Below are 14,167 nucleotides of genomic sequence, written 5' to 3' on the forward strand. Positions count from 1 at the left end.
AATCATTAGCTTATACCATATCAAGTTAGTCTCCAGAACAACTGACTTTTCTGAAATGCACTTTAATGTTTTATGTTCAGTATCTCTCAAAGGTAATTATAAGAAAGATTTGTATAAAATATACCATTCACCTTTGCTATGATATGTAATTTTAATCAATGTCACCTTATCATAAAATGTTTTCTAGATTAATTTCTATTGAGAATTTTTAGGACTTCAGTTCCAGGGATACTTATAAGTTCTCTAAATAAGGCTATGCTTTTCCATGCTGATTACGAGAGCTATGTCGCTACATGATGTTTGGCCTTCCTTGCTCAAATATCAAAAGTCTAATTTTATGTACACTTATTGCAGATTGTAAAAGCTCTCACTGTTGGATATTTTAATTTTTCTTCTTTTCTTGGACCAAATATTCAGAGTCTATACTGTATTTTTATTGTATATAGATTTTACTTGAAGCCCCTACAAACCATTTCAGAGACATGAGGCATAAAAGTAAGCTTTATAAATGGAATTCACTGTCTGCTACTTTTTTGTGACTCTTCTGGGCTCTCTGTAATTACCCTTGGCTCCAGTGACTCTATGGTTTTCATTCGGAGTCTCAACAGGGGCCATTTTTTTTCTCCTCAGGAAATCTTGCCATTTGAGTATGAAAATGCCTCTTTTCCAGTCACAGCTATCGGAGCAAAAACCATTTCTTTATTTAACTCTCATCCATCTTTGCATGAAGGACACTTCCAGTGACAGAAACTCCTCTGCATCAAAATCATTAGAAATAAAATTCTTATTCCAAGCTTCTGCCTTTAATATTTTACCAAACATCTATTGAAGTTATATGACCTTTTCTCAGATTAACTGTAGTTCCTATCTATGATCTCCTGAGATTTCCTATTGAATATCTGCTTCTGTCATGTTTTTAAGGATTGGACAGTCATGTCCTATTTGTCCCCAGATCCATTACTGTCTTCCCTGCTCTCCCCTTCACTACCGGAGATAGACCACTGAAGACTATGTGTCTCAGGTTTCCTTGTCAAAAAGATTCCTGTTGGGTTCCACCAAGAAGAGGTACGGGCAGTTAATTAAAACAAGGGAGGAAGCAAGAAGCCAGAGTAGTTCCGTCACCTCTCTCTGATTAAGCAGTGTCTCCACAAAGTTGTTGCTTCTGCAGAATGTTTCCTCTGTGATTCTAGCCTTCAATGGAAATGGTCTTCATTCATGGTCTTAACTCATACCTTTCATTCCCAACTGTGTTGCCTTGACGTTGTCATGTCTTCTTACCCCCTTTATTCCTTCAGTCCTAGAAGAAGTAAGACCTTCCTGATGTTGAAAATATCTGGATTGCTTTGCTTTTTTGTATGTATTTTTTATACATTTTTTTTTCTTTTTTTGAGACGGAGTCTCACGCTGTTGCCCAGGCTGGGGTGCAGTGGCATGATCTCGGTTCACTGCAAGCTCCGCCTCCCAGGTTCACGCCATTTTCCTGCGTCAGCCTCCCGAGTAGCTGGGACTATAGGCGCATGCCACCACACCCTGCTAATTTTTTTGTGTTTTTAGTAGAGACGGTGTTTCACTGTGTTAGCCAGGATGGTCTCCATCTCCTGACCTCGTGATCCACCCGCCTCGGCCTCCCAAAGTGCTGGGATTACAGATGTGAGCCACCACGCCCGGCCATGCGTGTGTATTTTCATGTCTTCCAACATATTTATGTATTTGCTATAGAACTATCAGGTGAAGGTTTCCTTTTCCTGCCTAGAATGTGACTTACATGAGTATTTAAATATTATATTATTTTTTTCCTAGTTTATGAATTCCTTAAGGAAGTATATTTATACTTTAATGAAAAATATATTTTTAAAATGTTCTCAGAAAGTTGTAACATATGTAGATTTCTATTTTTCACCCACTCATAAACATTAATACATTGTGACTTTGTTATTTAGGTGCACTAATATTTGTACACACAAATATATATTTATTGACAAATTATGACAACTCTCTTTGTACATATATAAGTTGGTTTGATTTTGAATTCAAACCAGAAGAATGGAAACCACATGTTTTTAAGAAAAATTCCATATAAACATGCTGGGTATATCCACTGCATTGAACAAAAATTAATAGATGTAGGAAAATGCAAACATCACATGCAGTGATAGCTAAGCATGGCTGGTAATTGTTTGATATTATAGTTGAGAACCACTGACTAAATATGCAATTTATAATGTACACTGCTGATATAAGTAATTTTGTTCTGTTGCTGCTGGGAATTAGCCGTATTTCCATGCTACATGTGTATTTTCCATTTCATTTGGATAAACTCTTAAATATGTAATGGTCTCAACAGTTATAATTTTCATTTATCTTACACAAAAATAAGCATCTTTGTGTGGTTCTGATAGATGGTTTGTCATGCAAGGTTTTAATTCTCTTTCCTTCAGAACTAGCATGTTCATGATAGAATAAGACAGATCAAAGAGAGTATATGTTTAAACTTTAGTTTCACTGAAGGAATAAAAATGTGCTCTCTGAGTAGTTAGAAAGTATCATTGATTTTTCTCAGTATGATGATTGGTACAAAATCTATTCTGGAGTTTCTTTTTCATCAAGAAGGACTGAAGGTGGACTTAGATAAAATTATAGTATTAAGAGCAGCTTGAATAGAGAGGAAAGCATTAGAACATAGGTGGTTTTATCAATATCATTAAATGTATTTAGGCCATGTAAATAATGGAACCCATATTAGCAGATAATTTTTTTAAATTTTGAACTGTAATGAATTGTTTTACTTTTATTTCTTTCCAAAATATCAGAGTTAGTAAATAAGGTTATAAGTAGCAATGGTAGTATTGGAAAAGTAGGGACAAGCTTGAAAAGTCAAGTAGAGGACCTTTAAACATTACTTGAGGAAAATTAATTAGGTTTTCTTCATTTAACTTATTTATTATTAAGGAAATGTGTCACCCTCTGCCACTACCCCTATCACATTAGAGTATACCTTGGAAAAGAAATTCTCAAAATAGCCTTTTTCAAGTTTAAATGAACAAAACATGACAAAATTTCACCTTTTTAAAATTCTATTTCTGGAAAGTATATATTTTTCTATCAATTAAAATGAAGATTGCCTTTGTCTCTGTACATAAAACCACTTGGGATGTGTATTGTTTCAATTATTGTGAAATACTGAAATGTATTCAACTAGACCATGTCTAGCAGACCCTAAATTCCATGTTCACAACTTGTGACTGAAATAGTTGCAAGAATATAGAGAACAAACAAGAACAGAGGTAGGTGGTTAATTTGGTGTAAGAATTCAGGAAAAATTTTCACTAGCATCAAGAACTGTGAAGCAATTACACGGCTTGTAAAAGAAGATGGTGGGGAGCTACATAGGCCACTCTCTCCCTGGTCTTTCCTTGGATTCAGTGAAAATAAGACCGTGTAGATATTTCTCTGACAAAGGCTACTTGTAGTTTGTGGTTCAGGAAGCCACATTGTGAAAGTGGATTGGTGATAGCCAACAACATTCTGAGAAATACAGTTTTTCATACACAAACTGCCAATGTCAGGGGTATAATTTGGAAGGATTCTGGTAGCAGAATTATTCTCCATGAGTTTGGAAAGTCAGGAAGTGGAAAAAAATAAAATACCAAATATTTAGTTTCCATTCTTAATAAGTGGATGCTGCATATTTTTAGTTAAAATAACTTCTGTGTATATTAATTTGTCCTGAAATTTACATTTGATATTCAGATAGTTTCAGCTCCTTAAATGACAATAAAAGTAAAAAAAAAAAAAACCAAAAACTAAGAAATGAAACAAGCATCCTATGGAAACAAAAATTTTTCTGAAACCTGAGAGAAAAAATATATCTGTATGCTATTATTTTTCTTGCAGTAATGTTTCTTGCAGATGGTTCTTGGAGATCCGTAGAGGTATACCAACCACCTTGATGGTCTCTGATAAGATCCAGGTGATTTTTCTCCATTACCAGGCAGAGACTTGTGTTCTCTTCCCTTACTTTCTCCCAAACTATTAATAGAGTCTTTCTCTCTCTGCCCTGAGCCACCTAAAGCTGGGAATGGAGTAACACAAGCACCCCTGTGGCCACCACGGCTATGACTGTGCTGGGTCAGACCCAAAGCCAGCACAGCACTGTGTCTCACCCAAAGTCTGCTGTTGACCACTCTCCGGCTACCACCTATGTTTGCTCAAGTCCTTGGAGCTGTACAATCAGTATGTGGCAAAGTCAGCCAGGCCTCTGTCTTTTCCTCCAGGGCAGCAAGTTCTTCCGGTTTCCAGGGAGTTCAAGAGGTGCTCTCTGGGAGATAGGAACTAGAGTAAATAACCTTAGAAGTGTACCTGGTATTCTATTATACTGCAGCTAAGCTGACACTGAGACCACAAAATGGAGTAGTTTCCACCATTCCTTCCCCTTTTCAAAGGCAGAGGAACCTCACCTTGTGGCCACTGCCACCACAAGCCCATGAGGAATTCTGCCAGACTACTGCTGATGTTCCCTGAAGACCCAAGGTCTCTCATGTCAGTTTGTCGTGAATGTGTCCTGATCAGAGACTTAGCCTTCAAGGCAGTGTGCTCCCCTCTGGCTCAGGGCAAGTCCACAAATGCTGTCCAAGAGCCAAGTTCTGGAATTGGTGACCCCAAGATCCCATGTGGTGCTCTACCTACCTGTGATTGATCTGGTACCTAAAGTCCAAGACCAAGTACCCATTACTTTTCCCTCGACTTTTCTCAAGCAGAGAGTCTGACTTCATAGCCACCACAGTTGAGAATGTGTCAAGTCTCTCCCGAAGCCAGCAAATCCCAAATTCTCACCCAAAGTCCTCAACATAGTTCCCGGGTATCACTTCTGGTTATTCAAGGCACGCAGGTTCTTCAGTTAGCAGGTAATGAATCCTACCAGGACTAGGTCATTCTTTCCCAGGCAGCAGGCTCCTTTCTGGCCTGAAGCATGTCTAGAAATGTCATCCAGGAGCTACAGCCTAGAAAGAAGGCCTTATGCCTCCAACCACTACTCTATCTTACTGCAGCTGAGCTCATATCCAAGGTGCAAGAGAAAGTCCTGTATATTCATGCCTCTTCTCTCCTCAAGCAGAAGGAAGGGGTCTCTTTTGGAGCCATGAGCTGTTCATCCTGGGGTTATGAGAGGGGTGATGCCAGCACTCCCTTAGCTGCCAAAGCTGTCGTCTGTTGTCTCAGTGGGTCACATGACCCCCTAGTCTATTCTGGGCCCAGTTCAGCACTAAAACTTTCCTAAAAGTAGCAGTCCTGGTGGCCTAGACTGCTTTCCACATTTATTTAGAGTCACGGAGCAGTTTAGCCCACGGTGGTAAAGTTTGTGGAAACTTTTTGAGATCAGTAATTCCCCTGTGGCTAGAGCTGGTTTAAATGATCCCTCCCTTGGCAGGCATCTGCTGAGTTTGGTCTCGTTTTCCTTTCTGCTATAACAGGAAATCACTGAGTTAAATGTCTCAAATTTGCTGTACTCTCTCTCCCCCAGTACACAAAAACACTCTCCATACCATGCTGTGTCTACCAAGTGATGGGAGAGGGGTTACGTTGATGATTCAAGACTCTTTTTAAAATAATTAGGATTAAAATAATAGGAAGGTCTCTGAACGGAAACAATATTAAGCTTTCCAATTGAAAGTATTCCATAGGTCCTTATTGGAGAGAAAACCTTACAAACTTTCAGATAACAAGTAGGTTACTTGCAAGTTCAGAGGCCTTTCTATTATTTTAATCCCTCAAGTATTCAATAGATATACACTAACACATACATGCTAATAATGAAGATACATACTGATTTGAGAGTAAATAAAATTGTATAATTATTTACATTGTCCTGAGAACAAAAAAGAGAAATTCTCAGACATGTTATGATTCAGAAAGAAAACCATCACTGTGTATCAAAAACAAAGAATTAGGAACTTCAGTATCAGAAATAATGCCATTAAAGGCCAAATGCATCAAATATGACAAAAATGGTATTTTGGTATCATAAAAAAAGATGCTGTGCACATTATACATAGCAGTCATAAAATTTTATGCGACAAAAGACATAGTTGTGAAAAACATAAGAAAGAATTCTCCGAGAAATAAAAAGACAAGTTAAAGTCTCTGTAATGGTTGTAACCTTCATTATGCTCCTTTTAAAATTTGAATGTCAAGTATACAAAATGTAAGCAAAGATATAGAAGATACGAATGCAATAAGCAAGTCAACTGAAGATTTATTATTTCAATATAAATAAAGAATAGTATATTTACACGAATAGTATGGTATATAATAGTATATAGTATATAATAGTATATAGTATATACTTTGAGGCAAGGGAATAATTCGGTTAACTGACAAGTTCCATGACCTTGTAAGCTTACATTCAAGTTGGAGAAACAGAAAATAAATTTTCGAATGTTTTCAAAAATTTAAAGTTTTTGTAAGACCTCAAATAAACAGGTGATAAAATTAACAGGTGATAAAATTGTTAAAGGTGATACAATAGAGTAACAAGGCCCCTTAGGTACAAATTAGAATGGAACACACGGTGTGTGGAGAAAGCAAGGAGTCAGAGTGAAGATCACCTTTTGTTCTCAGCCCCTTTAGTTCTCAGCACCTTCAGGGATCTCCTTAAGCTGCAGAACTGTTTCCCCCAATGCACACCCTTCTCAAGGTAGTCCCACTTCCTATGACAGATCATAGTAGGGTTATAAAGGCCCAGCCATTTTGGCTCAGTGCTAGACAACTCTGATAGGTGATGTACTTTCCAGAGCACCCCATAAAATTAGCTGAGCTGTCAGGCCTGGATAAGACTTGCATTTCTCCTTCTGCTCAATTCTGAGTTTTTCTGCTCCTTTCTACAGGTAATAATAAGGGCATTCCTTAATAAACATACTGCACACTATACTTTGCCTCAGAACCCAACCTGTAAAATACACAGGAGATAATATACTTACATAAGCCTCATTAAGCTATAGTAGCAACTTAGAGTTTTTTCAAACTGCAGTGAAATTAAAAGAAAAATTTTCAGCATACTTTTCACATGTCCATGAAATACTTATCAATATTGAGAATATACATGGCCATAAAAATGTACCTTAATAAGTTCCAAAAATCAGACATCACACAGGTCACATGCTCTTGATTTAATTATATGATATATGGGTGCCTGTGTGTATCAAGAACTGCCAGTAGAATACAACTGATGACCTCATGGTGTTCAATTATCTTCACTGCCTCTACCATATTTAAATTTTTTTAAATTTTTCACATTCATAAAATTATTCTTGATCTACAAATGTTCTTTTCTTGGGATAAATGAATGCTTATTTCATGGAATTTCTTGATTCTCATTTAGGCATTTGCTATGGTTTGAATGTCCCCTCTAAAACTCATGTTGAAATTTAATTGCCATTGTGGTGATATTGAGAAGTGGAGCCTTTACGAGGTGATTAGCTCATGATGGATAGATTAATGCTGTTATAACAGAAGTGGGTTAGTTCTTGCAGGAATCCAGGCTCTGTGTCTTGTGTTGTTACTTGCCCTTCTGTCTTCCACCATCCACTGTGCAATAATGTGGCCAGAAGACCCATAGCAGATGCAATCCTTCAGTCTTAAACTTCCCAGGTTTCAGAACCATAAGCCAAATAAACCTCTTTTCTTCATAAACTGCACAGTCTGTTGTAGTTATTTTGTTATAGCAGCAGAAAACAGACTAAGACCACATTTATTCAAGAAGAGTTAGGTTGTACCTTTTTATGTTTTAGACAATATGCTAGGGACTACAGATTGAGTGATAAAAATAACAGCCGTGCACTGACTGTCTAGGTGAAGTAAATGAAATTTTAAAAAACACATTATTATCTAGAATTTTTTTATGTTCTTGCCTGCCTCCATCCCTCCTTCTTTTTATCTCTTTCTACAAATCTGTATCAATAATCCCATTCAATTTGACAAATATGTATTGACTGCTTCTTAAGTATTAGGAGGCCATATATTGTGAATACAACACCGGTCTTGTGCCTTTAGACAGAGATATTTACTCTAAAAATTTCATGAGGTTTCCCTTATCTAACCTGTAGAATCTTTCCGTAGGTCTGGTGAATTTTCTCTTTGCCATTTTAAGTAAAAGCTCAGCTGTGTTGATTTAGCTCTTGCTACAGCTGCTTCTCTGGGAGAAAATTCTTCTGTCCCTGGTTTGTTGAGGCTACCTGCTCCCAGAGGATCACCCAAAACAGACATTCCTTTATGCTTGCTTTCTAAGAAGTGTGTGTGGGTGTGTGTGTGTAATTCCATTTGCCTTCTAATGAGTTTTTAGCTTTCTGAAAATGAGATACTAATGTGGTTCTGTTAGAGTCTCCACTATTTCTCAGGGTACAGAATTAGAAATAAAATATAAGCATAAGTCCTAGGATATAAATCAGAAGCAAATAAAACTTTATACATAACACCTGGGTGAATCAAAATGGACATTCTAGCCATGTTAAAATATCTACTCAATTGTTACCTTCTTCATGAAATGTTTTGTGATCCATAAATAGGTTAGAATGTCTTCCTTCTTGGAATGTTTATAGTTCTTTAAGATTTTAATAAGATATTGTCACAAAACTTGAAACTTTCATGTTGTTGATAGTTGAAATTAAGTGCCATCCTTCACATGACTTGTAGATTGATAAAGACAGACATTTTAGCCTAAATGATATAAGTAAAGTTGATCAACATTGCACACACACATTTACATAGGCAAGGATTGTGCAGTGGTTCATGCTTGTAATCCCAGCAATTTGGGAGGCTGAGGCAGTAGGATCACTTGAGCCCAGGAGTTCCAGACCAGCCTGGACAAAATAGCAAGATGTAATCTCTACAAAAAAGAGTTTTAAAGAATTAGCCAGGCATGGTACTGCAAGCCTGTAGTCCTAGTTACTCAGAAGGCTGAGGTGGGAGAACCACTTGAGCCCAGGAGTTCCAGGTAGCAGTGAGATATAATCACGCCACTGCACTCCAGCCTGGGCGACAGAAGGAGAAATCTTTTTTTTAAGTAAGGACAAAGAAAATGGTTCCTAAATTTTTCTATAGAATGATATCCTCTGGATTTCTTTTAAAATCTTGATGCCTGGCTCCTACTTCAAAAATTCTGATATACTCTATCTGAGGTGTGAGCTGGGCGCACTCAACTAAAACCACTAAATTAGGATTGTAGCTCTTCTTCCGCAAATGAGAGGTAAATATATTTAAATTTGTCTTATAAGTTCGGGTAATACCCTTTAAACTCTGATTGTAGAAAGGAATAGCTGTGAATCTTAAGAAAAATGTACTCCAAGATTTGGGGCCGAGTACCTGAGCTATCTTTGGTGTGAAGGCCAACTGGGAAAATCTTGCTGGATGCCTTTCCTGACCAGATACCATTTTGCCTCATGTCAACTCCAGAAAAAAGGCCTAAAGCTATGTCATTCAAAATAATTTTTAAGCCTAAAGAACTGTATTAAATGGGGCTGGGTGAGTTTTGCTGTTGGGCCCTGCTGATTGTGCATAACTAAGAATGTTCTATTGGAACTTGTCAAATCGCTTAAGTTATAGAAAACTAGCAAAGATAAGCTGTAGTGACAAATAGTGCACATGAGTGGAATAATGGTATGTGTGGTGTGGGTGGCTTGGTGAGGACCTCATCTTTCTGTTGTGGCCAGGATTTCCATGGTGTGATCAGAAACTGTAATTGCCAAGACAAGCATTCATGCAGCAGTATAGAAAGATGGAATCCTCAAGTCGGAATCCTTGAGGAGTCAGTCGATGCACAGCCTAGCCTCATACACAGGTGTGCTTTAGGCAAGTCAAAACAGATGCCCGAAAGCTGTGGGCAATTGCTCACTGGATACTGGTACTCAAACTTGGGGATTCTTTGAAATATGTGAAAAGAGGCACCCCGTGTGAAAGTTGATCATAAGGATTGGGTCGTTCTTGTCATAACCAACTAAAACAGAGTTGAGAAGTCAAAGGGAAAAGGCATTCAGGGTGCAAAACGTTGCTCCAAGAATATCACTCTTTGCAAGCTTAACTGGTAAAACTGCTTGTTGTGACCTAAAGCCAGTTTTTATCTATAGCTTCTGAGAAAACTTGCTGCAAATCTGGGACTAATTTTGCCTACCACTGTAACTCGCCAGTTGGAGCTTACCAACTCGCCAAACCCTTATTGGTGTCAAAGAACTTTCTCAAAGAGCAATACATAACATTTCTGCTTTTAATAAAACCTTTAACCTTCTCTTTGTTGTTGAGACATACCAAAGACCACCTGGTCTGCATGTATGCACTACCATGAAATTCTTTCTTCCCAAGGAAAACATTAAATTTAGAGATTAGTCTCTTCATTTTTATTTTGACTCTGACACATACTAAAGGCTAGATTTGCTGCTGAACAGGCCTGTCAGCACTTGTCCAATGTATTTTGAATATTTGACGATGTGGCCTTATTTGGAAGTTGGATTTGTTGAGAAATCTACCTGTATTTTGTACTTGATATCCTGTGCTTTGGGGCTTTGTCTTATTCTTCTACCAGCCTCACTAGTTATTAATATCAACCAAAATTTAAGAGAATTTAAGGGGGCTGACTGTGACCTTGAAAGCTTAGATTCTAATCTTGGCTCAGTCTTTTAACAAACATGTGATTTTAGATTTCTTAACCTGAGTATGAAATAAGAAGCATAATATACCTGACAAATAGTACTCTTCTTACATTAATTGAAATATTATAGATAATGCATTTGGTATTTCTCCTGATAAATAGTAAATTATCAGTTATTAGTAATCATTGATTGTATTTTATATTGCCTGCAAATGACAGTACAATGTTATGTATACGATAGGTATTTAATAAGTATTTCTTTTGGTAATAACTGTATTCTGATGGCATCAACCTGAAAGAGGTGTATGTGTGACTGACTGGATTGAGGAAAGGGGTATATTTTGAAAAGACAATCTTTTTAAACCCAAACTCTTTTTATTCTAAGCAGCAGAATTTTTCTAGAAATATTTGAGACAGTACGATAGAAGATTATATATTTGATGGAAAATGCTGAGATTTGTAGCTAAAAAACATGGAGCACCTTCAAAATGTTCAGAAAATTTATTGCCCTATACATTTGGAACTAAGCTGATCAGCAAGCTTAAACAGTATATTTATATGTACTTCCAATATAGGCATACTGACACCTCTTGCACCTTGAGTAGATTTTCTTCCTCTTAGTCTTTGATAGTTAGGAGGGAAAAGAAAATAACTTCACAGTGCCATTGTATAGTTTTATTGCTTAGGTATTTCATTCGACTTCTTCAGGCTCAGCTTCCAAAGATTCATTCATCTAAATCAGCCTTAGGCTTCAATTATCTCTAATTCCCCCAAATCATGTTCAGACTGATGCCATAAAGCAGAGATCTCACTTTAAATTTATTTAACCTTCCATTTCAGAAGTTACAATGTGATTTTTTTTATTCTGCTCAAGCAATCACAAATTTTAAGTTTCTTTGAGCTTGTTCTTCAGTGGAAACCTTTAGGATGCACTTAGAAAACTCCATTACAAGTAAGAGTGGCAAGCAAATTGGACACATTTCCTCAGCGTTCATGTGTTGCTATCCTAGGGCTTACCCACCTTGCTAAAGTGTTCGTGACATACTATTTTTTTTTTTAAATTGCTCATGACTTGAAATGTAGCTGTCATTCTTATTTAGCTTATATTTTCTCTTTTAAATGTGCCTATACATAACTCTCATGCATTCTTATCAACTAACTTGCACATCAGTTCTGATCTTCCTATTTCTTAGATATCTCTCAGTCAGAATTTATCTGATTAATAAGTGTGTTGAAGTAATTGCTGTTGATAACTTTATTATTGAATGCTTATTTTTATAAAAAATGTTTGCTCCACATAAAGCACTGCAACACACAGAGGAAAAATTTCCTTCTTTACAGTGAAATATGGACTTCTGTTTTTCTTCATGTTTAATGGAAAAAAATACTAGCTCTTCAAGTGCCAAAAATGGTCAATGTGACTCAGAGTTTCCTAATCTAACTGTAAATTCTGCAACACAAGGAAACTAACATTTGCCCTCCCAAACACTATATACAAACAAAATATGTCTTTGTGAAATAAATCATATTAGTACAGATAGGATGTCATCTTGGTCCATAATGAAAATATAGATGTTTGAGCTGTTTTTGTCATCTCTCCTACTTAAATACTTTTTAGAGGAAGCATTTGAAATGTGTAGTTCTGCTTTTGTCAACATTATATTACAATGTTCTCCTGTCCTAAAATTATTCAGATTAATTAGCCAGAAATTTGAATATGTTCACCTATATATCCTTGTTATTAACAATTAGAAGAATGTTTTCAATATATATTGAAGTCTTTCTATTGAAACAAGTTTTAAAAGGTGATTTGCAGCCAAAATGGAAAGCTATTTAATTGCACAAATTGGTAGACAGGAATCAAAAAATTATGGTAACTTCAAGAAATAGAACAGAAATTCTAGGACTCAACCAATCGTTATGAATAAACCTACCAGGAAAATGCAGCTGCAAGTTCAACTGTCCATGATGATACAAACTAAAGAAGAAACATGCATGCTTTTCCATGGCAGCTTTCCCATATGTTCTCATCATTTTTGTTTTCTTAGGACATTTCTCTTCTGGAAGTGGCTATGGAAAAAGCAATATGCTATGGTAGACATGCAGGGTCTCAGAATATTTGAGTTCTGGCTTTGCCACATTTTGGTCATGTTATCCCTGTTACCTATTTGTAAAATTATGCCAGTCCCATCTACCTTAGTAAATTGTTATAAGGATCAAATGACATGTACTCTATGCAAATTCCTTGAAAATTATAAATTGCTATAAAAATATGAGGAATTATTATTCTGCATGAAGCTTTTCCCAATATTGAATCTTAGTAATTTTCAACTTGTTAAGGCAAATAATTAGGTATCAATTAAATATACTTGAGGAATTACTACTTTTTGCTAAATGCTTCTATCATGATCCCTATCTTTTGATTAGCTTCTCTCAAACCCCTTCTGGGTTTGGATATGTGACTTGCTTTGGCAAATCTGTTACGAGTAGGCATGACGAAAGCAGAGGATTGAAATGTTCTTTTGCATTAGTCTTGCCCTCTTGATGTTTTGCCATCACCATGATAAAAGCTGGTCCAGCTAGCCCAGATAGCCTGCTGGTCTCAGAAGAATTAGGGGCATGTGAAGCAGACCTCAACCAATCTGAGCCCTGGAGATAAAGCCCAGATTAAACCAGCCTAAATCATCTGAATGCCAAACAATTCACAGATGTGAGAATGTAAAATAAATGTTTCTTACTATAAGCCACAGAGTGGAATGACGTGTTAGGCAAAATTATGGTGAGTATATATTACTCATACAGAAATGCATACTAGAGGCAGGAGAGTGCCATCACAGAAACTTAATTCTTTGTTTGTTTGTTTGTTTATTTGTTTTGGAACCAGGTAGCAAGCAATAAGGAAGCTCACTTAGAAGATTGGGATAAAGGCAATTTGTATTATTTAGAGGCAATGCATTTGGTAAAAGAGTTGCTTGACATAATGTGTAAGATATGAAATGAACAGAATGACCATTTACATTGGGCAAGGGAATTTACTAGGCAGATGGCTAAAAGCATAAACTGATTGCTGCCAGTTACATATGATAAGGCATTAAAAGAGAAAGATGAGAAAGTGGAAAACTGGGTGATATACAAACAAAAAATGATGTTATGACACAGCTTCACGTAAAAAGCAAACAAATTTAGACTAATGCTCATAAGACATAGCAAAAAAACCAAAACTTTATGGGTCCAAGGTATGTATAATTAGGTCTTGTGAGAGAGGCATGTAGATATGTGGCTTTAAACACATGGCAATCCTGTTTTTAAAGCCATTACATAGAAAATTCAAAATACACACACTCTTACAGATTTTAAAAGATTACAGAAAATCTAAATTTCAACTACCAAGCATCGAATAAAAATTATAGGAGGCCATGGTTTTGGACTAAACTCCCACATTAGGCACCTACAGACCAGATTAAAAATCAAAATGGAGTCACCCATGCTTAAGTTCCATATCACCAAACCCAAAGTAAGTTGTTATTTGACCTT

The sequence above is a fragment of the Macaca mulatta genome, chromosome X (genome assembly GCF_049350105.2).
Source record: "Macaca mulatta isolate MMU2019108-1 chromosome X, T2T-MMU8v2.0, whole genome shotgun sequence".
NCBI lineage: Eukaryota > Metazoa > Chordata > Mammalia > Primates > Cercopithecidae > Macaca > Macaca mulatta.